This window comes from Pan troglodytes, chromosome 19 (genome assembly GCF_028858775.2).
Source record: "Pan troglodytes isolate AG18354 chromosome 19, NHGRI_mPanTro3-v2.0_pri, whole genome shotgun sequence".
Lineage (NCBI taxonomy): Eukaryota > Metazoa > Chordata > Mammalia > Primates > Hominidae > Pan > Pan troglodytes.
Window position 1 is genome coordinate 33,406,265 of NC_072417.2, and position 27,592 is coordinate 33,433,856.

The window sequence follows — 27,592 nt, forward strand, 5'->3', positions numbered from 1 at the left end:
TAGCAGTGCTCTTAGTAGGCCCTTGACATATGGGAGGTGTTTTGATAATTAACATGATTACTAGTACATCACTAGGGGGGACTAGAAATCTAGCACGAGATGATTCTCAAGGTCCTTTCTGCTACAAAATTCCAACATTCTTTTCTTTCAAAGAGCTAACTATTGAACAATTGCAGAGCTTTAAGAATTGATTTTAACTGTTATCTTATGTGATCCCTCAGTAGCCTCCAGAAGGTGCCACCATTGATGTAATTTCTTCCTTTAACAGATGAGGAAACTGAGGTTGGTGAGTTGGGCAATTTGCCAGGGGCAACATGGTGGATGGGTTGCTATCACTCATTGTGAAGTCAGAGTTACAGGCAAGGGAGCAACAGGGCTGAGGAGATACCTGTTCTCCCAGTTTCACGGCCAGTACAAGACCATTCTTACACTGCTCGGGGGAGCCCCTCAGGAGAAGACACATTTAAGAGTTTCCAGCAAGAAGAGTCAGGTCATGCAGTCAGCTGCTTTCTCAGCCCAGCTGTGGGAATGTAAACAAGTTTCTAACCTCATTGAATCTTAGGTTCCCTGTTTGAAAACAGATGAGATCCACAACAGCCATTATTTTATTGGATGGTTGTTGTATGGCAGGGGCTGTACTGAAGAGTCACGCACATTACTTAGTCTTCCCAACAATCCTGCAAGGTAAGTATATCAGCCACAGGTGAGAAAAGTGAGGCTTAAGGAGATTAAATAATTTATCTAAGGTCAAGAAAGATCCATATCCAAGATTGAAACCTAGGAATAACTGACTCTTCTTTCCATGTTAAAACTGATCAAATTGTACACTTTAAATATATGCAGTTGATTGTAAGTCAGGCATGCCTCAATAAAGCTGTTTATTTTTTAAGCATCATCCAGAATCAGATATAAAGATTAAAGAGAGGAACAACAACAAAACAATAATTATACTCATGTGACTATATGTGTACCAAAAATAATCTGGCTCTACACTTAGGATTTGAGAATTTTAATGCATGTAAAATATGCCTGAATAAACTACTGCTACTAAAAAAACAGTAATTAGACCTAAACCCATAATTCTCAAATGTCACCTGGTTCTCTTATTGGCAGAAAAATCAAACTAGACTTCATCAAGAGTAAATCACTCTCTCAAATCCTGCTCAGCCTTAAAATGCATTTTTTTCTTATTACAAAAGCAATATAGCCATGGCTCTGATACAACAACATTTTAGACTTTGGTGTATTTCTTTTTACTACTTTTTAGTAACTAAATGTTTAGATGTATATATACATTAAATATATACATCTCTATATATACACATATCACACATATATATGTGTGTATTCCACATATATAAAATATAAATGTTTTTATAAAATATAAAAATAAATATAAAAACAAAAATACAAAAAAATACAGCCATGGCTCTGATGTGACACTTTATACTTTAGTGTATTTCTTTTTACTATTTTTTAAACATTTTTTGTTTATTTAGATGTATATATACATCTATATATATACACCCATGCATATATATGTGTGTGCATGTGTGTGTCTATATACACACATATACAGACACGCATATAATTGTATATAGCACATGTGGAGTTTTAAAACATAGGATATTACCCTACAAATTATTTTATAATCTACTTTTCACACTTATGGAATATTGGAATATATCATGAAAGGCTTACTATGCCAATGAATGGTCATCTAGTAGAATAACAGTTTTACAATTGCGTTCCGTGATGCCTTGGGGCTCTTGGTAGATGCTTCAGGTGTTGGGGACCAGAGTAGGGGAGAATATAAAGGTCAGGTGAAAGGCAGGAAGAGGGCAAGCAGTTGGGGTCTGTATCTGTCAATCTCATTCAACAGAGCTCCTTTTATTTGTTCAAAGATTCAGTTCTCGTGTAACATAGCATTTAAAAAAGGAATTCCATCACCAAAAATAAAATAAAAACGGAAATCAAGATCTATAACATTTTTCTCATTTCTGCTTAATTTCTTTTCAAAATGAAAATAGCTTTATTGTTTTATACTTGTAAAAGTGACAGCTACACATTTTTCAAGATTCAAATAATCCAAAATTATAGAATAAAACATTGAAAGTCACCCATTAATCTCATCACTCTTTAGACAATTTGGAGTGTATGTGTGTAGCAAAATATACTGTACATGTATCGTGTCCTGTCTTTTTTCCTTAACACAGCCCATTTTCCCACGTCATTAGTTGACTTTTAAAACATGACTCTTGATGATTTATTATTTGTGTTATTTTATTAAGCATATTAATAGAAAAAAATACAAGTCAACCTTAAAGTTTAAGGAGAATTGGGGTTTTTTTTCTAAAATGTGTCACTTTAATACATTGAATTTTCATGTAAACATTGCAAATGGAACATTCTGCATGTAAACAACTCCCCCAGGTTTTAAAATCTCAGGGTGGCAGATCGTCATGCCGAGAAGGGCTTCTTAAAACTTTTCCACTGAAATCTCCCTAACGGCAAAGGAGAGTGTGATCCTGAATCCCCAAAGGTCTGGGGGAAGTTCTGGTGGCCTCTACTGGACCCTAACGGTCTTCAGCATTTTTTGTTTGTCTTTAAATTTAACTTTTCCATCCCGTGGCTATTTAACTCATCTCCTCTTCTCATACATTATTTTGTTTCAACTCTTCTTTATTATCATAAGCAGCACTGCAATGCATCTTTTTTTACATAATTCTTTGTATCTCCAGTTATTTCCTTAGAGAGAAGTTCTAGATGTAAAATTATCAGGCCAATTGGTATAGATATTTTATGGCTTTATATATATATATATGCCAGATTATCTTTCAGAAAGAAAGTACTAATCAATAATCTCATCATTTTATCTCACCCTCACCAATATTGGATGGCATCGTAAAAAATGCCATTGATGTATGAAAAATACTATCTCATTACCGTCCTTATTAGTATTTATTTACTAACTGAGATGAAAGAATTTCATGAGTTTGTTAGACATTTTGTGTCTTACTTTGTAGGATAGGATGTATGCTTTTATACTTTGTACATATTTTTAAGAGCATTCATTTTATTATTAATATTAATAATGTTGTTTAGAAAGAGCTCTTTATGGCCCAGCATGATGCCTCACGCCTGTAATCCCTGCACTTTGGGAGGCCGAGGCGGGCAGATCACCAGAGGTCAGGAGTTCAAGACCAGCCTGACCAGCAGAGTGAAACCCCGTTTCTACTAAAAATACAAAATTAGCCGGGCATGGTGGTGCATGCCTGTGATCCCAGCTACTCCGGAGGCTGAGGAAGGAGAATCGCTTGAACCCGGGAGGCGGAGGTTGCAGTGAGCTGAATTTGCGCCGTTGTACTCCAGCCTGGGCAACAAGAGTGCGACTCCGTCTCAAAAAGAAAAAAAAAAAAAAAAAAGAGCTCTTTAGGATTAAAGCGCAGTAATCTTTTGTCATAAGTAATCCTTCATTCCAATCTTTAATTTACATTTTAGTTTTACTTATAACACTTTATCTTTGTAGTGGTTTTTATTTTTGTTTTTGTTTTGTAGAGACGGAGTCTCGTTCTGTCGCCAGGCTGGAGTGCAATGGCTGGATCTCGGCTCACTGCAACCCCCGACTCCCGGGTTCAAACGATTCTCCTGCCTCAGCCTCCTGAGTAGCTGGGATTACAGGCGCCCGCCGCCATGCCAAGCTAATTTCTTTTGTATTTTAGTAGAGATGGGGTTTCGCCATGTTGCCCAAGCTGGTCTCAAACTCCTGATCTCAAGTGATCCACCTGCCTCAGCCTCCCAAAGTGCTGGAATTACAGGCATGAGCCACCACCCCTGGCCTGGCCATTTTTTAGTATATGGTTTAAAGAAGGTATTTTTTTTCCTTCTAACAAATTACTAAATTTGTCCTAACACTGTTGTTGGTGAATTCCCTTTTTTCTTGCTGATCCCAAATTTCATCTTAATCATATACTTAGTTCTTAAATCTACCAAGCTATTTTTCTTGGTTTTCCATTGCGTTCCATGGATCTATATTCCTAGTCTTGTGGCAACACCACACTTTTTACATTATTGTAGGTTTATATGTTTTAATATTTGTTTCCTTACATAAAAATTTAAAAAACTGTTTTAAATGTTTTATTGAAGTGTAATATACATAGGAAGAGTCCACGTTTCATAAGTGAATGGCCCAATAAATTTTCACAGACTGACTGTGTCAGCCTAAGCCAAATCAGGAAATACAGCATTACCAGCACCCCAGAAGCACCATCCTACCATCAAACCATCAACCTCTTCCAGCTGATGCCCACTCCAAGGGTGACGATGTCTTGACTTTGATCAAGATTGGTTTTGCCTATTGTTGGACTTTACATAATAAGAACCATATGGCTTCTCCTTTTGTATTTGTCTTCTTCCACTCAACTTCATGTTTTTGAGAGTCATCCATATTGTTGAGTATAAATTGTTCATGCCCATTGCTGTATAGTATTTCTTTGTGTAAATATGCCATGATTGATTCATTCATTCTACTATTGATTTGTATTTGGGTAGTTTCCAAGCTTGGAACTACTACAAATAATGCTGCTATGAATGTTCTAGTACCTTATGTGAACATATGCATGCAATTCATTGGTGAGCATATGTATGCACTTCTGTTCAATCTATTCCCGGGAGTAGAATTACTAGGTCACAGAGTATGTATATATTCTTTATAGCAGATACTCACAGATAGCTTTCCAGAGTGGTTGTAGTAATTTACAATCCCATTAGCAGTATTTCAGATGTCCAGTTGCCTACACCCTTACCCACACTTAGTACTTTCTGTCTTATTTATTTAGCTATTCTAGTGTGAGTGATACTGAGGTTTGAATTTCCATTTTCATGATGACTCATCAGGCCATACACATTTTTGTAGCTTTATTGGTCATTTTTATATCTATGTAACTGTGTCTTCAAGTTTTTTGCCTTCTTTTTATTGAGTTGCTTTAAAAAAAAAACTGACTACTAGGAGATCTTCATATAGTTGGGATTTGTGTTCATTGTTAGATATGTATATTGTAAATATCATCTTTTACTCTTTGGGTTGCCTTTTCACTCTTTTGTGTCCTTTGATGACACCATTAACGTTTTAATACAATCTAATACATTACTTTTTTCTCTTACGGTTGCATTTTTGGTAACATGTTTAAGAAATCTTTGTCGTCTCCAATATCATAATCATGTTTTCTTATATAAGCTTAATGTTTCTTATCTTCAGATTTAGATGTGCAATCCACTTGCAATTGATTTTTTTAATTGTAGTTTAAGTTCTAGGGTACATGTGCACAACGTGCAGTTTTGTTACATATGTATACATGTGCCATGTTGGTGTGCTGCACCCATTAACTTGTCATTTACATTAGGTATATCTCCTAATGCTATCAATTGATTTTTGTGTATGATGTGAGGTAGAAGGATAAAATATATCCTTTCATATGGGTATCCAACTGACCCAGAACCATTGATTAAGATGACTGTCTTTTCTCCACTGCCTAAGAGATGTACACTGTATGAATGAATATTACACAGCAATGAGCATGAATGATTTAAAACTATATTTGATGATATGGATGAATCTCACTAACATGGTTGAATGGAGGAAGACACATACAAAAGGGCAGCAAATATGATTTTTTTGTATGTCACAAATCAGGCAGCCATGTATGTGGAAGACTGTAACCACTGTATTTTTTTTTTTTTTTTTTTTGAGACAGTCTCACTCTGTCACCCAGGATGGAGTGCAGTGATGCAGTCACAGCTCACTGCAGCCTCAACCTCCTGGGCTCAAGCAATTCTCCCACTTCAGCCTCCAGAGTAGCTGGGACTACAGGCACATGCCACCACGCCTGAGCTAATTGTTGTGGTTTTTTTGTTTGTTTTTGTTTTTGTTTTGTAGATATAGAATCTTGACATGTTTCTGAGGCTGGTCTGAAACTCCTGGGGCTCAAGCGATCCACCTGACTCCACCTCTCAAAGTGCTGAGATTACAGGTATGGGCCTCCATGCCCAGACTCTATTCTATCTCATTTATCAACTTAACTATTCCTGTGCAAATACCAAAATGCCTTAATTACTAAAACTTTAAAATAGATCTTACTCACTGGTAATATAAGCCCTGTAGCTTTATTCTTCTGCAAGGTTGCCTTGGCTATTCCTGGGTCTTTGGATTTTTATATAAATTTTAGTATAAGATTATCAATTACCACACAAATACCTGCTGTGATTTTTTATTGAGATTGTGCTCATCTGTTTTAGATTTTCCCAATTAACTTCATTCTGTCAAGAATTAATTTAAAAATCCCCTTGGATTTTTGATTCAGATTTTATTAATTTCATAATTTAATTTCATAATTTAATAAGATTTTATTAATTTCATAATTAATTTCATAATTGTCATATATTGACTTCTTTTTTATTATTTCATGACTGTGGACATTGATTTCTTCACCAGATCATCAGAAACTGTTGGAGAAGTTCTCGATCTATAATTCTTTTGTTCTCTGCCTAATTTTATGGAATCTGTGGTCAAATAGCATTTAATATGTGTTCCCTGGATATACCTCATAAACTCTTGCAAAATGATCTTATCAAATACTTTTCTTGAATATTCTGGTGTGGGTGCTCCTTGGCTCTTCTCTTCATTCAAGTATTTATTTGAGTATTTATTAATTCACCCAGGAGAGCCACTTGCATAGTCTAGTCTTAGGTATTGATACATCTGTTAAATATTTAGGTACCTTCCTTTTCTTTAGAAAGCTTTCACTCCAATAAAGACAATGAATGCAAAACCAACTACCTAAAATGTTGTCTGTTAAGTGCTAGAGATTTAGAGCTATGGGAAGGCCTAACTCTAGCTGAGAACCCACCGTGAGGTTGATAATTTTAGTGAAGTTGGAAGTTGAGCTACGTCTTGACACATGAGCAGGCATAGAGTCCACGACTCGGAGAGAAAATAAGGAGCATTCTGGGTGAGAAGAAAAAAGACATGAAAGCATGAAAATTCATTCATCTCTGAGAAATATGGATATAAGTTCAGTAAAGCTGAGAAATAAGAGGCTGGAATGAGAGACAGGTGAAGCTGAACATATTTAGGTAAAGGAGGTAAAGGTCGGATTATGAATGAGTTTTTTTTTTTTTTTTTTTTTTTTGAGACGGAATCTCGCTCTGTCACCAGGCTGGAGTGCAGTGGTGTGATCTTGGCTCACTACAACCTCCACCTCCTGGGTTCAAGTGATTCTCCTGCCTCAGCCTCCAGAGTAGCTGAGACTACAGGCACGCGCCACCACACCTGGTTAATTTTTGTATTTTTAGTAGACACGGGGGCTTCACCGTGATGGCCAGGATGGTCTCAATCTCTTGACCTCGTGATCTGCCCATCTCGGTCTCCCAAAGTCCTAGGATTACAGGCATGAGCTACCGTACCCGGCCCATAAATGGCCGGGTGATTTTTTTTTTTTTTTTTTACTTTACTATTCAAAGTGATTAATTTAAGAGAGTGTCGGCCGGGCACGGTGGCTCACAGGCGTGAGCTAAGATTACTCCCAAAGTAATCTTAGCACTTTGGGAGGCCAAGGCGGGCGGATCATGAGGTCAGGAGATCAAGACTTTCATGCACGTCGGTGTGAGGAGACCACCAAACAGGCTTTGTGTGAGCAACATGGCTGTTTATTTCACCTGGGTGCAGGCGGGCTGAGTCCGAAAAGAGAGTCAGTGAAGGGAGATAGGGGTGGGGCCGTTTTGTAGGATTTGGGAAGGTAATGGAAAATTACAGTCAAAGGGGGTTGTTCTCTGGTGGGCAGGGGCGGGGGGCCACAAGGTGCTCAGTGGGGGAGCTTCTGAGCCAGGAGTAGGAAATTCACAGGGTTAATCACTCAGTTAAGGTGGGGCAGGAACAAATCACAATGGTGGAATGTCATCAGTTAAGGCGGGGCAGGGATTTTCCACTTCTTTTGTGATTCTTCAGTTACTTCAGGCCATCTGGGTGTATACGTGCAAGTCACAGGGGATGCGATGGCTTGGCTTGGGTTCAGAGGCCTGACATTCCTGCCTTCTTATATTAATAAGAAAAATAAAACAAAATAGTGTTGAAGTGTTGGGGCGGCAAAAATTTTGGGGGGTGGTATGGAGAGAGAATGGGCGATGTTTCTCAGGGCTGCTTCAAGCGGGATTAGGGGTGGTGTGGGAACCTAGAGTGGGAGAGATTAAGCTGAAGGGAGATCTTGTGGTAAGGGGTGATGTTGTGGGGTTGTTAGAAGAAACATTTGTCGTATAGAATGATTGGTGATGGCCTGGATACGGTTTTGTATGAACTGAAAAACTAAATGGAATAAGAGAAGGAGAAAAACAGGTATAAAAGGTCTAAGAATTGGGAGGACCTAGGACATCTGATTAGAGAGTGCCTAAGGAGATTCAGCATAGTCCTGCCAGCAAAGATTATTTATTTACTTCAAGAGTTTAGAGTGGCAGTTTGGGGATAGCAGCAGGAGATATCAGTTGTGATGGCTTGGAGAAACAGTGTAAACCAGCAGTGTAAACAAGAGCAGGGCATGTATGAGTAGTTGAGAATGGTGAATAGGAGTATGACTAGACAAAAGATAGTAGGGATGACAAGTTTTTTTGGGGGCACAGTCTAAGTTGGTCTGGTGTTGAATGAGACTGGGGCCTAATAAAAAGGAGCGTCTATACAGGAGCTTAAATGGGCTCCTGTACACCTTGTAGCATTCTGAGGACAGGCCTGAATTCTGAGAAGAGTAAGTGGTAAAAGTATTGTCCAGTCCTTTTTAAGTTGGTGGCTGAGCTTGGTGAGGTGTTTTTAAAAGACCCTTTAGTCCGTTCTACTTTTCTTGAGGACCGTAAGGGATATAAAGGTTTCACTGAATACTAAGAGCCTGAAAAACTGCTTGGCTGATTTGACTAATAAAGGCTGGTCTGTTATCAGACTGTATAGAGATGGGAAGGCCAAACTGAGGAATTATGTCTGACAGAAGGGAAGAAATGACTGTGGTGGCCTTCTCAGACCTTGTAGGAAAGGCCTTTACTTATTCAGTGAAAGTGTCTATTTAGACTAAGAGGTCTAATAGTTTAGTTTCCTGACTCGGGACATGTTGAGTAAAGCTAATTTGCCAGTCCTGGGTGGGGGCAAATCCTCGAGCTTGATGTGTAGGGAAGGGAGGGGGCATGAATAATCCCTGAGGAGTAGTAGAATAGCAAATGGAACACTGAGAAGTTATTTCCTTGAGGATAGATTTCCACGATGGAAAGGAAATGAGAGGTTCTGAGAGGCGGGCTAGTGGCTTGTACTATAGCATAGCCTGCCTTTGCTGGTGTGTGGCGATTAGGCCTGGTGGAACTGCCATCAATAAATCAAGCGTGATCAGGGTGAGGAACAGGAAAGAAGGAAATACGGGGAAATGGGGTGAATATCAGGTGGATCAGAGAGATACAGTCATGGGGATCAGGTGTGGTATCAGGAATAATGTGGGAGGCCAGATTGAAGTCCGGGCCAGGAACAATGGTAATTGTGGGACTTAAAGAGTGAGTACAGCTGAAGGAGCCGGGGAGCAGAAAGTATATGCGTCAGGTATGAGGAAGAAAATAGATTTTGGAAGTTATGAGAAATGTAGAGAGTGAGTTGAGCATAGTTTTTGATTTTTAGGGCCTCTAACAGTATTAAAGCAGTGGCAGCTGCTGCACGCAGACATGAGGGCTAGGCTAAAACAGTAAGGTCAAGTTGTTGGACAGAAAGGCTACACGGTGTGGTCCTGGCTCTTGTGTAAGAATTCTGACCACACTAACCATGCCTAGGAAGGAAAGGAGTTGTTCTTTTGTAAGGGATTGAGGTTTGGGAGATTAATCGGACACAATAAGCAGGGAGAGCACGTGTTTTTATGAGAATTATGCCGAGATAGGTAACAGATGAGGATGAAATTTGGGCTTGATTGAAGTAATGGGGGCTGTCTGTGAAGCCTTGCGGCAGTACAGCCCAGGTAATTTGCTGAGCCTAATGGGTGTCAGGGTCAGTCTAAGTGAAGGCAAAGAGAGGCTGGGATGAAGCGTGCAAAGGAATAGTAAAGAAAGCATGTTTGAGATCCAGAACAGAATAATGGGTAGTAGAGGGAGGTATTGAGGATAGGAGAGTATATGGGTTTGGCACCACGGGGTGGATAGGCAAAACAATTTGGTTGATAAGGCGCAGATTCTGAACTAACTTGTAAGCCTTGTCTGGTTTTAGGACAGGTAAAATGGGGGAATGGTAAGGAGAGTTTATAGGTTTTAGAAGCCCATGCTGTAGCAGGCGAGTGATAACAGGCTTTAATCCTTTTAAGCGAGTGTGCTGCGGGATTGGATATTGGCATTGAATGGGGTAAGGGTGATTAGGTTTTAATGGGATGGTAATGGGCATGTGATCGGTTGCCAGGGAAGGAGTAGAGATGTCCCATACTTGTGGGTTAAGGTGGGGGGATATGAGAGGAAGACGCGAAGGAGGCTTTGGGTTGGGGAGAAGGGCGGCAATGAGATATAGCTGTAGTCCAGGAATCGTCAGGGAAGCAGATAATTTAGTTAAAGTGTCTCGGCCTAATAAGGGAACTGGGCAGCTGGGGATAACTAAAAAGGAGTGCTTAAAGGAGTATTGTCTAAGTTGGCACTAGAGTTGGGGAGTTTTAAGAGGTTTAGAAGCCTGGCCGTCAATACCCACCACAGTTATGGAGGCAAGGGAAACAGGCCCTTGAAGGTAATGTGGAGTGGGTAGCTTCCATATTGATTAAGAAGGGGACGGGTTTACCTTCCACTGTGAGAGTTACCCGAAGCTCGGCGTCCGTGATGGTCTAGGGGGCTTCTGAGGCGATCGGGCAGTGTCAGTCTTCAGCCGCTAAGCCGAGAAGATCTGGGAAGGAGTCAGTCAGAGAGCCTTGGGCCAGAGTTCCAGGGGCTCTGGGAGTGGCTGCCAGGTGAGTTGAACGGTCTGATTTTCAGTGGGGTCCCACACAGATGGGTCGCGGCTTAGGAGGAATCCCGGGCTGCGGGCATTCCTTGGCCCAGTGGCCAGATTTCCCGCACATGTAGCAAGCTCCTGGGGGAGGAGGTTCTGGAGGAACGCCTGGCTGCTGCGGTTCAGGTGTTTGGAAGTTCTTGTGTGCTGGAGATGTGGCTGGGGTTTGTCTCACAGTGGAGGCAAGGAATTGCAACTTTTTTCTGTTATTGTACACCTTGAAGGTGAGGTTAATTAAGTCCTGTTGTGGGGTTTGAGGGCCAGATTCCAATTTTTGGAGTTTTATTTAATGTCAGGAGCAGATTGGGTAATAAAATGTATATTGAGAATAAGACGGGCTTTTGACCTTTTAGGGTCTAGGGCCGTAAAGCGTCTCAGGGTTGCTGCCAAACGAGCAATGAACTGGGCTGGATTTTTATATTTGATGAAAAAGCCTAAACGCTATCTGATTTGGGATAAAGAAAAAGGAGCATTAACCTTGACTATGCCTTTGGCTCCAGCCATCTTTTTAAGAGTAAATTGCTGGGCAGGTGGGGGAGGGCTAGTCGCGGAACGAAACTGTAAGCCAGACCAGGTGTGAGGAGGGGAGGTGATAAAAAGATTATAGGGTGGAGGAGCGGAGGCTGAGGAAGAATTGGGACCTAGCTCGGCCTGGCGAGGAGCAGCCTGGGGAGGAAGGGAGAGGTCAGATGGGTCTGCAGAAAAGGAAGATTAGAAAGACTCAGCGATGCTTGGGGTTGGTACTGAGGGGACAGGCGGGAGGGAAAGAAGGAAGATTTGGGACGAGTTGCACTGGGCACAGAGACTAGGAAGGGACTGATGTGTAAAAGAATGCCTGGACGTCAGGCACCTCAGACCATTTGCCTATTTTACGACAAGAATTATTTGGATTTTGCAGGATGGAAAAATTCAAAGTGCCATTTTCTGGCTATTTGGAACTACTGTTGAGTTTGTGTTGGGGTCAAGTGGCATTGCAGAAGAAAATAAGGCATTTAGGTTTTAGGCCAGGTGTGAGTTGAAGAGGTTTTAAGTTTTTGAGAACACAGGCCAAGGGAGTAGAAGGAGGAATGGAGGGTGGAAGGTTGCCTATAGTGAAGGAAGCAAGCCTAGAGAAAAGAGAGAGTAGAGAAACGGAGGGAAGGGGTTCGGGGGTTCTTACCTTTCAGAAAAGTGGGAAAAGGGGTTGAGGCGCAGAGATAAGAGGTTGGGGCATGGAAATAAGGGATGGGACTCAGAAATAAGGGGTCGGGGCATGGAAATAAGGGGTTGGGGCATGGAAATAAGGGGTCGGGGCACAGAAATAAGGGGTTGGGGCACAGAGATACAAGGTTGGGGTGCAGAAATAAGCGATTGGGGATTCTTGCCCCCTAGAAAAGCAGGACTTGCCACTAAGGGTGAAAGAGAAGGAGTTGAGGGGTACTTGCCCCTGCCCCAGGAAAGCGGGACTTGCCGCTAAGGGTGAAGGAGAAGGGGTTGAGGGGTACTTGCCCCTGCCCCAGGAAAGCAGAAAAGGGGTAGAGACAAGGAGAGAAGGGGTTGAGGTACTTGCCCCTTCCCCCAGAAAAGCGGGACTTGCCGCTAAGGGTGAAGGACCAAGGCAGGCGTCCCTGCGTGGTCTGACACCCTTGAAACGTGGGTGTATAATCAGAGAGGTGTCCCTGCAATGATTAAACACCAAGGGAAGGCTGCCTTCCCAGTCCGTGACCGGCACCGGAGTTTTGGGTCCACGGATAAAACGTGTCTCCTTTGTCTCTCCCAGAAAATGAAAGGAATTGAAATTAAGAGAAGGGAGAGATCGAAGAGTGGAAAGGAGAAAGTGGTTGAGGGACAGTGAGAGAGGTTGGAGAAGAAAGTAAGAAGAGGCCGCTTACCTGATTTAAAATTGGTGAGATGTTCCTTGGGCTGGTGGGTCTGAGGGCCTGAGGTCGTAGGTGGATCTTTCTCACGGAGCAAAGAACAGGAGGACAGGGGATTGATCTCCCAAGGGAGGTCCCCCGATCTGAGTCACGGCACCAAATTTCATACGCGTCGGTGTGAAGAGACCACCAAACAGGCTTTGTGTGAGCAACATGGCTGTTTATTTCACCTGGGCACAGGCGGGCTGAGTCCGAAAAGAGAGTCAGCGAAGGGAGATAGGGGTGGGGCCGTTTTATAGGATTTGGGAAGGTAATGGAAAATTACAGTCAAAGGGAGTTGTTCTCTGGTGGGCAGGGGCAGGGGTCACAAGGTGCTCAGTGGGGGAGCTTTGAGCCAGGAGTAGGAAATTCACAGGGTTAATCACTCAGTTAAGGTGGGGCAGGAACAAATCACAATGGTGGAATGTCATCAGTTAAGGCGGGGCAGGGCCTTTTCACTTCTTTTGTGATTCTTCAGTTACTTCAGGCCATCTGGGCGTATACGTGCAAGTCACAGGGGATGCAATGGCTTGGCTTGGGCTCAGAGGCCTGACAGAGACCATCCCGGCCAACACGGTGAAACCCCGTCTCTCCTAAAAATACAAAAAATTAGCGGGCATGGTGGTGGGTGCCTGTGGTCCCAGCTACTTGGGAGGCTGAGGCAGGAGAATGGCATGAACCTGGGAGGCAGAGCTTGCAGTGAGCCGAGATCGCACCACTGCACTCCAGCCTGGGCGACAGAGCGAGACTCCGTCTCAAAAAAAAAAAAAAAAAAAAGAGAGTGTCATGATCAGACTTGCATTTGAAAAATATTACTCTAATAGCACAGAGGAGGGAGGACTATAGTGTGCAGAGGCAGTTAGGAGGTTACTGTTATAGTGCAGCTAAGAGATAAGAGCCTGGACGAAGCCATTGGGAATGCAGGTGGTGATTGAAATTATTCCAGAGGTGAAATCCCTGTGACTTGGTGATTGACTGGGTGCAGGTAGGTGGAGAGGGCATCCTGGATGTCATGGGATGTCACTTGCTAAGCTCCAAATTGCTGCCTCTGGGTCATTGGGTTAAACAGAGCAGCTATTCTGAAAGTATGCCAGCATGTACCATTGATTGGCAGCTGTGTGAAAAGGCACAGCAAAATGCTGCTTTATTCTGTTTCTCAGAATAACCACATTCTTGCCACGTGATTTCATTGTACAGGATTTGTAGGTTCTTTTGAGTCTTACCCATCTGTGTATTTACTGCTGGTCTCCTGGAAAGAGAGAAGACAGGTTATTTCAGAAATACAAACCCAAAGCAAAAACATTCCCTCCACGCGGCTGCTCTGAAATTAGATTAGTTTGTCAGATTAGATTGGAAAGGAATCTTAAATCATTTAGTACAAACTGCTCATTTTGTAGATGGGGAGGCTACATCCAAGAGAGGAAAAATGATTTGTTATCCAGTAAGTGGAACCATGGGCTCTATCTGAAAATAGTGACAAACAGTAGATCAGCATGGTTAAAAGTAAGGAATCAGATAGCTCTGGGCTCTGCTGCTTACCAGATGTGCGATCTGGAAAGTGTTATTTAAGTTTGTCTGAATACCAGTGTACTTGACTACAAAATGGAGTTGTTGCAAGAATTAAATAAAAAGATTGCGTGTTCACAGGGATGATGCATCTGAGAGCTCAATGCATGTCGGTGATGATGAAGGTGAAGATGCTGTGAGTGATGATGAGGAGGAGGAGGATGTAATTGAAGGAGCTTGGGCTTTGCCATCAGTACAGCTGAGTTAAAATGTCTGTTACTAGTTGTTTGACCTTGTTATAATGATCTAACTTCTATAACTATCAATTTAATTATACCTAACATAGAGATAAGAATCTTGATCTTGCACTATTTTGAGAATAAAGCAAAATAAGATGTATATTTAAAGTAGCTAGCACAGTGCCTGGCACAAGGGAAATGGTCAACTAAAATTTGCTTTCCATCTCTGAATCCCGACTTCTTTTTCACCTCCTTCTCCTTCCCTTTCTCTCTCTTCTTCTTCTTCATCCTTCTCTAATAAAATTATTTTTATTAATACACTTAATTTTTTTAGAGCAGTTTTGGTTTCACAGCAAAATTGAGTGGAACACAGACTTCTCATATAACCCCTGCCCCACCTGCACAGCCTCCCCCATTATCAACATCTCCCACCAGAGAGGCACATTTTTTACAACTGAGGAACCTACATTGACACATCATTATCACCCAAAGTTTATGTTAGGGCTCACTGTTGGCATTGTCCATTCTATGTGTTTAGACAAATGTATAATGACATGTATCTATGATTGTAGTATCATGCAGAATAGATTCGCTGCCCTAAAACTCCTCTGTAATCTGCCAATTCATCTCTCCCTCCTACTAATCCTTGAAAACCACTGATCTTCTTACTGTCTTCATAGGTTTGCCTTTTCCAGAATATCATATAGTTGGAATCATACAGGATGTAGCCTCTTCAGACTGGTTTCTTTCACTTAGTAATGTGCATTTAAATTTTCTCCAAGTCTGTTCATGGCTCATTTATTTTTAGTGCTGAATAGTATTCCATTGTCTCGTGTATGGTAGTTTATTTATTCACTCACTGACTAAAGGACATCTTGGTTGCTTCCAAGTTTTGGCAATTATGAATAAAGCCACTATAAATAAAAGTGAGCAAGATTTTGTAGATATAAGTTTTCAACTCCTTTGGGTAAATACCAAGGAGCATGATTGCTGTATCTCATAGAGTATATTTAGTTTTGTAAAAAACCACCAAACTGTCTTCCAAAGCGGCTGTACCATTTTGCATCAATACCAACAATGAATGACAGTTCCTGTTGCTTCACATTCTAGCCAGAATTTGTTGGTGTTCTGCATTTTGGTCATTCTAGTAAGTGTGCAGTGTATTGCACTGTTGTTTTGATTGTTTTAATTTGTGTTTCTCTCATGGCATATGATGTGGAACGTCTTTTTATGTAATTATTTGCCATCTGAACATCTTTGATGGGATTTCTGTTAAGGTCTTTGTATCATTTTTTAAAGAATCAGGTTTGTTTTCTTTTTGTTGAGTTTTAAGTGTTCTTTGTATATTTTGGATAAGAGTTCTTTATCAAATAGATATGCCTCTTGCAATTATTTTCTTCAGGATGTGGCCAGGTAACATCACAGTGTTCTCTTGACAGGGTCTCTTGCAGAGCAAAACTTTTTAATTTTACTGAAGTCCAACTTAACAATTCTTTTTTCTGGATTATGCCTTTGGTGTTGTATCTAAAATTATCTCTGAACTCAAGGTCATCTAGATTTTCTCCTATTATCATCTAGGAGTTTTGTCATTTTGCATATTTTATACTTAGGTCTGTGATCCATTTTCAGTTAATTTTGGGTAAAGGTGTAAGGTCTGTGTCTACATTTGTGAGGTTTTTTTTTTTTTTCTTGCATGTGCATGTTCAGTTGTTCCCGCTGTATTTGTTGAAAAGACTTTTTTTCCCTCCATTTTATTGCTTTTGCTCCGTTGTCAAAGATCAGCAGGCTATTATTTTTGTAGGTCTATTTCCGGGCCCTCTATTCTGTTCCATGGATCCATTTGTCTCTTTCTTCCCTAGTACCATGCAGTCTTGATTATTGTAGCTTGATAGTAAGTCTTAAAATCAGGTAGCATCTCCAACTTTGTTCTCCTTCAATATTGTACAATCTTATTTTTTATCTTTATGCTATATTGTCATTTATTCATTATCTGGATATCTAAAAATATGTATTACCATCATTACTCCTAAAGCCACTCTTCTCCATTCCACATGAACTTGTTCTCTACAATGTATGTCCACCTCTCTTGTAGCTTGTAGATGATGCCAGACACTGCCACTCCACTCAGAGAATCCCTGGGTATCAACTTTGGGACAAGGACACTTCCCCTAGGGAAATCCTCACCCTTCCAGATACCGGAGGCAGTAAATGCGGTCTCCCACCTGGTTCTCACATCTCCATCAAGACAGCATTTGGCAGATATAATTAATAATTTATTGTTTGGAGACATTTGCTAGTTTCCTTGCTTCAGCAATTAAAACAATATTTTATCTTTTTGGTGGTTGTTTTTGGTGGGGTCCCAGGAATGAGAGCGGAATGAAATGCTTCTGAACCCCTCTTCCTGAGCCAGGCTCATTTCCTTCAGATACTAAAAAAAAAACTAAATAGCCCTATACTCAGGGATCTTTTGTAAAAGCGGCAGGTCTTCTGGCTCTAATGCAGACAGACCAGCTTGACAGCTTACTGTGGCTGAACACGACTGAAAATCAGGTCAGGGATTGTCACCCGAGGAGAACAAAAATGTCGGTAACCAGTAACGAAAATGTCCCTGTTGGTTGTAGATGGAGGCGCATCACCCAACTGGCAAGTACCCGCCTAAGGGGGGGTCCATCTTTTCCGGAACTGCAACATCCCATCTGTTCACTTTTATGCCTTAATATCCCCAAAGTCACTCTTGCCAAATGCTACAGAGCACATATTTATTGTTTTAATTAAAGTGAATAGGTTTGAGGATTTTAAAAGAGAACTTTGAAGCTATCCAAGGGGGTTCCAAAATCAGAGAAGGGAAAGCTTACACCAGAATGAATCAGAGTGACATAGCTCATTCCAGGCTCCCTGATTTAGGTATGAAAAGAGCACTGAGTTTATCTCAAAGGACAGTTCAGGGAGGGAGGAATGAAAATGGGTCTGGAAGGGATACCAACTTGCCAACAAATTTTTTTTTTTTTTTTTGGAAGCAGAAAGGGAGCAAAGAAGAAGAAGAAAGGAAAAACTGAAAAAAGAAACATTGAGGCTCATGTCTTGTTTTGTTTCTCAAAAGATTCCATTAGACTCAATATGTCATTCTAAGTGCACCTGGATATAGCGCAGATTTAGGTAACTGTCTCCTCCCCTTCTGACCTTTATTACGACTACAAAAATTCTGTGTGTGAGGGATAAATAATGCATGCTCTCAGCCAAGAAGGGAAAGAAGACCCAAGGAAAAATTGCAGAATAGAGTAAGCAACATATCTTTCTCTAGCATATTTTTTATTTCTGACCTACTTCCTCCTACCTCCAACTCCACCCCTTGCCCTCTCTTCTCCAACAATCAGGACCTGAAAACCTGGAAGCAGAGTGCTGGAGAGCATAGGTTTGGGAGTCATACCTGCATTTAAAATACTTACGGCGATGACATGTCAATTGTGTGATCCTAGGCTAGTCCCTTCTCTTCTCTCTGCCTTGATCTTTGTAAAATGAGGATACCCATCTTAGCGTGCTCGGTATCAAAGGCTTTGGAAAGACAATAAATGAAGATGTATGCAAATGAACCTTCTCAACTGCTCCATAGGGAGCAGACAGAAAAGAGAAAGGAAGTCTATTCTGGTCAGTTGTGGGCCTGATGCATTAGGGGGTGAGCTGTAGTGGGAGGAGTCACTTCTCAGTGAGCCTAGAATTACTTCATAGAGGTAGGAGAGAGCCCAGAAACCTACTCAGATGTGCCAGTCTGGCTTCAGTGGCAGCAAAGGGAACAAAGGCTTGACAGTCACCTGTGGGTGAGGGGCTTGTTTGGTTTTTGTTTATTTGTTTGTTTTACCATGTTGAGAAGTCAGAAACCCTCTGCTTCCTGCAGTTATAACAGAAACAGATGAAGAGACAGCATTGAACTCAACTCAGTTCCCAAATTGAAATCAAAGATGAGTCTCACACAACAATAATTTGTCTGTCTACATGTATGTTTGCCTCTTATTCATGCCTCTATTTTGCTGCGGACTGTTTTCCAGCTGGTGGTTTAAATAAGGCCCCAAGCACTTGACCCTCAAACGTTTGGATTAGAAAATGAAGTGGAAAAGGAAATGACTGTAGGGCAAAAAATTCAGCTTGGCTACTTAATGCCTGTGGGAGGAAGTTGTAGGCAATAACAGAAATAAAGTTTGGGGATTGTTTGCTCATTTGTATATTGTCCCTGATTCCCCAGTTACATGCCTAATTAAGAGCTGGACAGTTAGGCAAACAGTTTAAATGTATGATAAGGGAGTTTGGGATTAATACCCAGTATAAGAAGAGGCACATCTGGTCCTTAGAAAATCGTGGGAAGAAGTGTCCTTGCATTGTGTTTTCTGGAGCCCAAGTCTCTGCTGCTCTGCGGGCATTTCTGAAACTTTCTGACACTGCTTCAACTTCCTGTGTCTTTTCACTCTATCTCTAGAACATTAAATGTCGGAGATGGAAGAGATCTCCATGGAGGCAAAATCCGAGGTCTGAGGAAGGGAATGAGCTGCTTGACAACACAGGAGTGGGCACCCCAGGGCTGGATAGGCCTTCAGATGCCCAGTTGCTCTGTACCCTCTTCTCCCATCTGCCGCCACCAGCGCCTCGACCTTGGCTGTCTCCCATCTAGTCCCAAACATTTTCAACACTTCTGCTGTCTTGGTGCCCAACTTCTCCACTCTCCTCCCCATTTTCCTCCTAGACTTTCCTTTACCCCCTTGTAAAACTAGTCTTCAGAGCCTCCATTTCCTATTAGGTTGATAGGCCTAGGTAGAAAAAGGATGTGTCTGTGTGGCTAAATAGAGTCATCTCTCATGAAGGCAGGAGCAAGCAGGTATTTCTGATTGACCTCAGTGATGGTCCTCACCACACCTGCTCTTTAGATCTCTGGGAAGATGAGAGGGTCAAGCTCCCCTGTGGACTCTCTCTTCATGCCCTGCCCATGGATGCACCAATGTAAGTTTTCTGCAGACAATAAATGATTTGGGGTAATCACAGAAGAATCCCCTTTCTTGTTCCTGTTCCAGTTTCACTGGGTGTTTCAGAATTACAGTCTCACAAAAGGAATCCAGCTGAAAGAAGGGAGCTGAGTTGCTGTGCATAGTAGTGCTGTGGCACTGCTGGGCAAAAGGAGGCAACCAGCTTGCCAGGGTGAGGATGTTGAAAGCCTCAGTGCTGTTCCTGTAACCCAGAGAAATCCTTGACTGTGGATGCGAAGGGTAATTGGAGAATTTGCTCAGGAATTGCTTGAGGAATCTGTACAATCATCTTCTTCCATTCTTACTTCCTATTAGAGGCATTCTTGCCATTTCCATGGCAACTGGGAGGCTGCATGGGTGTCATTGAACAATTGCTTGAGGAGAGATGGGAGGGCCATCAGGTGGGGCAGGTAGGTACACAGACTGAGAACTATAAATCTTCCCATGTTGTCCTTACCTGTGGTTTTAACAGGGCGAGCCCCAAAAGCAGATGCAGGAATGTAAGGATCATTATTCATTTTGTGACCTCAAGGCCCCAGATGCCCATCTGAAGTCATAAAGATGTGTGATGCGACAGAAGATTGGCACTAGAAAGATCCTGTTGCCCTTCTTCCTATCATAGGCTTGGCTGCCCTCTTCTCTGCCCACACTTTTCTTCCTTTGCCGCCTTCTCCAAGCTTCTGTCAGAAGGCAAGCTTAGGACCAGAGGAAAAGGCATACCTTTCTTTTGCTGGGGGATGACTGGTTTGAGGGGGATGGAAAATATAACACAGAGGTTAACAGCAATGTCTGCTTTCTGGCTATGTGATTTTGACTGTCAGTTCCTTCATTAGTAACATAGAAATGATGATAATTCTTCCTACATAAAAAAGGCTGCCATGAGGATTAAATGGGTTCATACTTGTGTGACACTTCATGCCTGTCATGTAGATGGTCCTATAGAAGCAGGGTGACTTTATATCTGGTATGTCTAGGATAGTCCTGTTTTTGCCTGTTTCTCCAGGGTAATTGTTGAATGGCTCCCTTTACATTTGCAAAGTATCTAAGGTTTGGATGCTAATTATGTTATTGCTCTGTAAATAGTGTTAGCTGTTTTACTATGGGCAGCGATCCAGTATTTTAAGACTTACGGGGTGAGATGACACAAGCTAGGAAGTGAGGTAAGCAAGAGTTTGGCTTCAGAGCGTCTGCAATCAACCCATTCAGGTTTAACTGCGTTTATCTTGGAAGAGAAAGAATACCCTGTAACACTGAAGTTTTGCCCTTCCCCACCCACTCCCACTCTTGGTGAAATGTCCCAAGAACCAATAAGGGGACAGCCCTACCAAGGTCCCATTCAGTGACGCACATTCAGAAGGCAAGTTTTGAGAGCCCTGCATAGGAGTTGCTTTCTTCTCTGCTACAGGTCAGGTAAGTAGGATCAGGGTGCTGGGTCACCAAAGAAGCAGCAGAGCCATGAGTTCCCAGATACACAATAACTATCTAGAGATGACCACAGATGCAAGACCTTCTTCCCTGGGAGAAGGGCTGGGGTCAATCTTGGCTGACCATTGCCACAGGGACCAACTTGCCTTTATGTTGCCAGAGTAGCAGGCTCAAAGCTCGACTGGAGGGTAGGTCCTTTTGTACTCAGATTATGATCCATCTATTTATCTATCTATCTATCTATCTATCTTTCATCTATATATCATCTATCTATTATCTATCATCTATCTATCATCTATCTATCTATTATCTATCTATCTGTCATCTATCTATCTATCTATCTATCTATCTATCTATCTGTCTGTCTGTCTGTCTTTACTGCCATCAATACAATGACTGCTTCTCATTCTAACACTCTAGACCCTGGAGTCAAATCCAGCTCTTCCACTAACCAGCTGTGTAACCTTGAGCAAGTTCTTATCTTTTCCACATCTCACTTTTCTCGTCTGTAAAGTGAGGATGATAACCGTATCTACCCCATGGGGTTGTTTGAGAATTTTAAGCCATTCATGCCCTACTCCTAGCGTGTGCTTGGTGCACAGCGAGCACTGTAGTAACTATTGATGTTGTTAACACATTATTTCCTTCCTATTATCCTTAAGAGGGAGTTCTTACCTTCTCATCCCATCTCTTTAGTTTTCTTAATATAACTCTAAATTAAAATAAAACTCTTCACTTTGTTAGGAAGAGGACCATGACTTGCTTAGGCCCGACTAACATTTGCACTCACCATTTTGTTACACAGATGGCAAACCAGGAAAACAGAGCTCAGTACAGAAGGGAGTTGGGCAGCCTCTGTTCCTGTTTGGCTCTGTCCTTGAAGAAAGTGATAAGAAGTGCACAGATTTTGGAATTAAACAGACCATGGTTTGAAGTCTGGATCTTCCAGTTGTAACCAGGTGGCATTGGGTAAATTATTTAACCTCTCAGTGCCTGAGTTTACTAATGATATAGGACTTAAGAAGAAATTATTTAGGCAGATAGTGAGGATATGGAAGTCCTTGGTAAGGTTTTCCTTTTTTAAGGAAAAGTAGCCCCAAAATCATTTTCTTTTCTAACAAACAGCAACTTGTAAAATTGAGAGGCAGACATAGACAAGCAAGCTGGAAGCTTGCATGAGTGAAGGCTACCTGGGACTAGGAATGTTCAAAATGGTGGCTCCGTGTTCCCTTCTCTTTGCAAGCCATGTGTACAGTAAGGAGCAGAAAACATGGCGCCAGCCAAGTGAAAAGCCCATTTGCATAAGATTAGGGTGGGGTGGCCAGTGTTCCCCACGTGCTATGTAAACATCACACCTGGTCCAACCAATCTGTGGGCCCTATGTAAATCAGACACTGCTTCCTCAAGCCTGTCTATAAAATCTAGTGCACTCAACCATGGGCCAGAATTCCCATTCAAGCAGCCCTCTCTCTCACAAGAGAGAGAGCTGTTCTCTTTTCTCTTTCTTTTGCCTATTAAATCTCCACTCCTAAACTCACTCCTTGTGTGTGCCCGTGTCCATCATCTTCTTGGCGTGAGATGATGAACCCTGGGTATTTACCCCAGACAGCTGCACCACTTGACTAATATATAATACAGGGAAAATTGCACGGTTCTTGCAGGGGTTAATGTGTGAAAAATTCCTAGCAGAATTTCTGGCATGCAGCAGTATTCCATAAATTTTGACTCCTTGTCCCCTCCTGCTATTAGATTGTAAGCTCCTTGGGGGGAAGGAGGCTGTGTTTGTTCACTATCCTACCTCTCAGCACTTAGCACAGTGCTAGTAACTGAGCAAGCAATCAGTCAGTGTTCACTACACGAGTGCTGAATGAATAGATTTGTCGTGCATTACATAGCTTCTCATAAATAAATATATTAACTTTCTGCTTACTGCATCATGGCTAATCACTGCTAGAGATGAAGGCTTTGGGGATTTAATGATTTTTGAAAACTATATTCAAGGTTAAATTACAAGTCAAGCCAAGACTTTAAACTGCTGGAAGCAATTTCCTCATATTTCAACAGTTGCTCAACCTCATTTGATTTATTTATGCAAAGCCTTCGAACCCCTCCTCCTTGCATTTCCCCACATCCTGAGTACGCACATCATGGCAACATCCTTGCTGCATTTCCCTGGAAATAAAGCAAAGGCATTGAACACAGTTTAAGGCTGAACTGCCTCAGGCCTTGTGTTGTCAAAAGGAATTAACTAGAAGGTGAGGGGATGTTTGTCCTTGATATCACTCACTTCACTTCCTTAGTTCTGCATTTACTCACAATGTGCGAGGGATGGTAAAGGTAGATGGATTCTGAAATTGGCTTTTCTCCTGGCCTACCCACAGCTAACTCATGGGCCTCATTCCTCCCTAAAACTGCATGAAGTGCTATATCTCCTGATGGGGTGGCTGGGGTGGGGTTGAAACTGCCTTTGCAAAGATTACAAGAGTGGGAGAAGTCTAGCATGGTTGACCCCATCTTCCTTCTAGTCTCACAGGCTGGGCATAGGCCAAGCTAACCATAGGAGCAATTTAGTTTATATTTAACTTTGAAGCATGGATGATAATAATTCCTCCCTAAAATGAATCCCCTGCTTGCTGAGGGACTGAAATTTCCTTTGTAAGCCTAATGAAACCCACAAGAGTAGGATTATGGGAGGGGCCTGAATTCTGCAAAGATGTAGATGTAGCTAAAGGATTACTAGTCATTGTCTCCTAGCTTGCCTTTCTATAGTTCTTTTTTTTTTTTTTTGAGATGAAGTCTCACTCTGTCGCCCAGGCTGGAGTGCAGTGGCACAATCTCGGCTCACTGTAAGCTCCACCTCCTGGGTTCACGCCATTTTCCTGCCTCAGCCTCCTGAGTAGCTGGGACGACAGGCGCCCACCACTACGCCCAGCTAATTTTTTTGTATTTTCAGTAGAGACGGGGTTTCACCATGTTAGCCAGGATGGTCTCGATCTCCTGACCTCGTGATCCGCCCACCTCAGCCTCCCAAAGTGCTGGGATTACAGGCGTGAGCCACCGCGCCCGGCCTCCTAGCTTGCCTTTCTATAATCCCTTGCTGCTCAGGAGTCATGTGGCCAAAGGTCACCAGATCTGTGACTTCCTCAGTTGCTTCTATAGATAATGTCACCATTGTGGAGCCTCAGATTGCTCTTTGAAATGTTTTCAAGATTTTTGCATTCTGACAGCCAAATGACTCCACCCATATCTGGGACTCATGACTCAACTGGTCCTGTGGCCCCCACCCAGAGGCAGACTCAGCACATGAGGACTGAATCCTTATGAGTTCATCCCCAGCCAATCAGCAGCATCCATTCCCTAGCCCCCTGTCCATCTAATTATCCATGAAAATCCTAGCTTCTAAGTTCCTGGGGAGATTGATTTGAGGTATAACTCCCATTCTTCTGCTTAGCTAGCTCTGCATTAATTAAACTCTTTCTCTACTGCAGTACCATGGTCTCAGTGAATTAGTTTTGTCTGTGCAGCAGGTAGAAAGAGCCCATAGGGCGATGATAGAGGTCTGCTTGTTCAAGGTTCCTTTTGTTCGTATGCCTCCTCAGCCATCTTCTTCTCATGGTCCTTGGTACTTAGGATTTCTTGGTCTCCTTGGAAGCATGTCTGATGGGATGAGAATTAATCAAACGGGGCAATTCCTTCCTGCCTGGAGTGGTCTGGGAGTTTCTTGACTTCTCTGGATTTTAAGCTTCTTCAGGGCAATGTTTTGTTTGCTTCTTTTGTGTTTTTAGTACCTAAGACTGAGCATCTGGCCAGATACAACAGCAATCATTTAGGGGAAAACAAAAAACAAACAAAAAAAAAAACGGTGGCCCTTCTCTGTGAAGGACAACCACATTTTCTTTTATGAGAGGCGTCATTTTCCTGAGGTTGTAACAAGGACTTTGTGTGTGTGTTGTCAGGAAGAGGGATGGATACTGTTGGAGACACTTTTTGAGAAATAGCAGCTGTCTCTCTTTATTATGTAGGGACCTGAGAAGGTGTAGACCAATCTGCAAATGGATCCTGTAGATCCACACGGCTGAAAGGGAACAAGATGGTAACTATGATCCTAGAAACATTTGATGAGGGGAATAAACAAGGCAGAGAGTGGTGGCACTCACCAGGGCTCATGGACTGGAGAGAAGGGGCCAGGTAGATTGCTCAGGGAGATCTAGTTGAAGCTCAGTGTGTAAATGAGTCTGGAAGGGTCTCAGCACCTGGTTCCCCTGACACAGTGTATAGACCTGAGTAACAACAGTTGAACATGTGTACTTGTGAACTAAGGGAAATATAACCGCAGCTCCCCACTGTGCGGTGATCTAGGCCAGCACCAGCATAGCCTTGGCTGTGGTGGGAAGTGTCTCTAGACCTGTATGAGATCATTCTTCCACAGTGACCTCTGGTGGTAGTTGGGGGCAATTGCACTTGGCCTTGGAGGAGATGGCCCTGATTGATATTTTAAAGCAAGCTTGTCCAGCCCGCCGCTCAGGACAGTTTTGAATGTGGCCCGACACAAATTTGTAAACTTTCTCAAAACATTATAAACATGTTTTTTCTTTTTTTCTTTTTTTTGCTCATCAACTATCGTTAGTGTTCGTGTATTTTACGTGTGGCCCAAGACAAAGTCTTATTCCAATGTGGACCGGGGAAGCCAAAAGATTGGGCATCCCTGTAAAGCAAGAGTGACTGACAAAGCCCTGGAGCTCTTGGATAAGTGGTGAGAATAAATACAGGGAAGATAAAATAATATCAAGAAGCAAGGAGAGAGATTCTGGACTTCATGCTGATTAGAAGAAATGGCTTGAGTGATTCATTTAATAACAAAAATATGTGACTGTAATTATACCCCAATTACTGAAATATCTCATACCAGTTGCAAATTTTTTTATTTAAATATTTTACTTATTTATTTATTTATTTATTTATTGAGACAGGGTCTTGCTCTATCACCCAGGCTGGAGTGCAGCAGCGTGATCACAATTCACTGCAGCCTCAAACTCCTGGGCTCAAGCAATCCTCCTTCCTCAGCCTCCTGAGGAGCTGAGACCATAGGCACATGCCACCGCGCTTGGCTAAGTTTTAAAATTTTTTGTAGAGACAGGATCTCACCATGTTGCCCAGGCTGGTCTCAAACTCCTGGGCTCAGGCGATCCTCCTGCCTCAGCCTCCTAAAGTGCTGGATTACAGAGGTAAGCCAATGCACCCAGCTGGCAAACTTATGTCGTGTGCAACACTTTGCATATAGGTGGATTTCAGGACATGTTTGTTGAATGAAGAGGATGGAATTAAGGCTCATCAAAATCCACACTCTGATAGAAACTTCACATACTTATCCATTTTATTTCTTACAAGCTGATAAATGTTGTTATCCTCATTCTCCCGATGAACTGTTGAAGGACCCATCTCCAGTAGTGACTGGTGGAAACAGTATTGGAACCCAGAGTTGATTCCTGAACCCCTGCCAGCCCCACTCTGTCATCTCCTCGGTCAGTTGGGATGCTGCGGGTGTCTGCCTCAGCCTCGGGCACAGAGTGGTGAAACAGATGATTTCGATGGATATAGTTAATGGAGGCCTGGGGTCGGTGAAAGTGATTTAATTGAAACGAAGTCAAGGAAAGTTTTACAAAGGGAGAAATTAGGTGTTTTCTCCTGAGACTTATGATCTGGTGAGAGGATTATGGTACTGAAAATCCTAGCAAAGGCATCAACCAGCAATACTTGTGAGTTCCATTAGTTACAATCATCTATTACTGGGAATGGGAAGGGAGAATGGAATCAAAGAAAGTAAGTTAAAGGTGTTTGTATTGAAAGCCAGAAAAAAAAAAAAATTAAAAAAAAGGTCAGCCAGGTGGGAAAATAAAAGAGAAAAAGAAATATTTTGATAAAACTGATACATTGAGATTATTCAACTGAAAGAAATGTTAAGTGTATATGGGTGATTTTGCAAGAAGTCCTGCCAAAATCACGTGAGGTTAATTATTTTGACCCCCATTTTCTGCTCCCACACTTGACTGAGGACATTCCAGACTGGAAATGACACCTCTGCCCTCAGTAACATGTCTGCAGCAACTAATGATCTCTCTGGAGTGTAGCTCAAGTTCCTGGAGTGCAACTGTAACTCTAGAAGCAAATTGGCTTTGCACTAATGGCTTCGACATAATTGCTAGTAGTTTCTGGTCCATTCTGGCAAGAAACACAAAGAATGCAATTGTTAAGTACTCTTTTTCTTTTTTTTTTCTTTTCTTCTTTAAGGGTCTATGGTTCATCCTGCAATATCAGAGAATACACAACTGTTGGAAGCTCATTTGTGCAGAAGCACTAGTTAGACCAAGTCCCAGGATGGTGGGGACTTGAACTGCCTCATGCACATTGTACCCAAGAGCCTGGCCCATGAAGGTAAATCAGTGGATACTTGAATAAAAAGAAGAATATGTGCTGAAGTTTTCTTTGAGG

At 42.1% G+C, this 27,592-nt stretch overlaps 2 long non-coding RNA genes across 3 annotated transcripts; one reads left to right on the top strand and one right to left on the bottom strand.

Moving 5' to 3' along the window:
• The first annotated feature begins 369 nt into the window (after window positions 1–369).
• Window positions 370–27,579, top strand: LOC104002859 (uncharacterized). Of its 2 annotated transcripts, XR_001710856.3 has the most exons (4): window positions 389–684; window positions 5,936–6,029; window positions 21,909–22,072; window positions 27,392–27,579. It is a non-coding gene; the product is annotated as an uncharacterized LOC104002859 (long non-coding RNA). The 2 variants fall into 2 exon arrangements; XR_008540391.2 differs by lacking the exon at window positions 21,909–22,072 and having other exon boundaries at window positions 370–684.
• LOC107969196 (uncharacterized) lies at window positions 14,032–20,139 on the bottom strand. Its single transcript, XR_001710859.2, has 3 exons — window positions 18,981–20,139; window positions 18,116–18,221; window positions 14,032–14,173 (listed from the first exon to the last, which is right to left on the bottom strand). It is a non-coding gene; the product is annotated as an uncharacterized LOC107969196 (long non-coding RNA).
• Window positions 27,580–27,592: the final 13 nt, after the last annotated feature.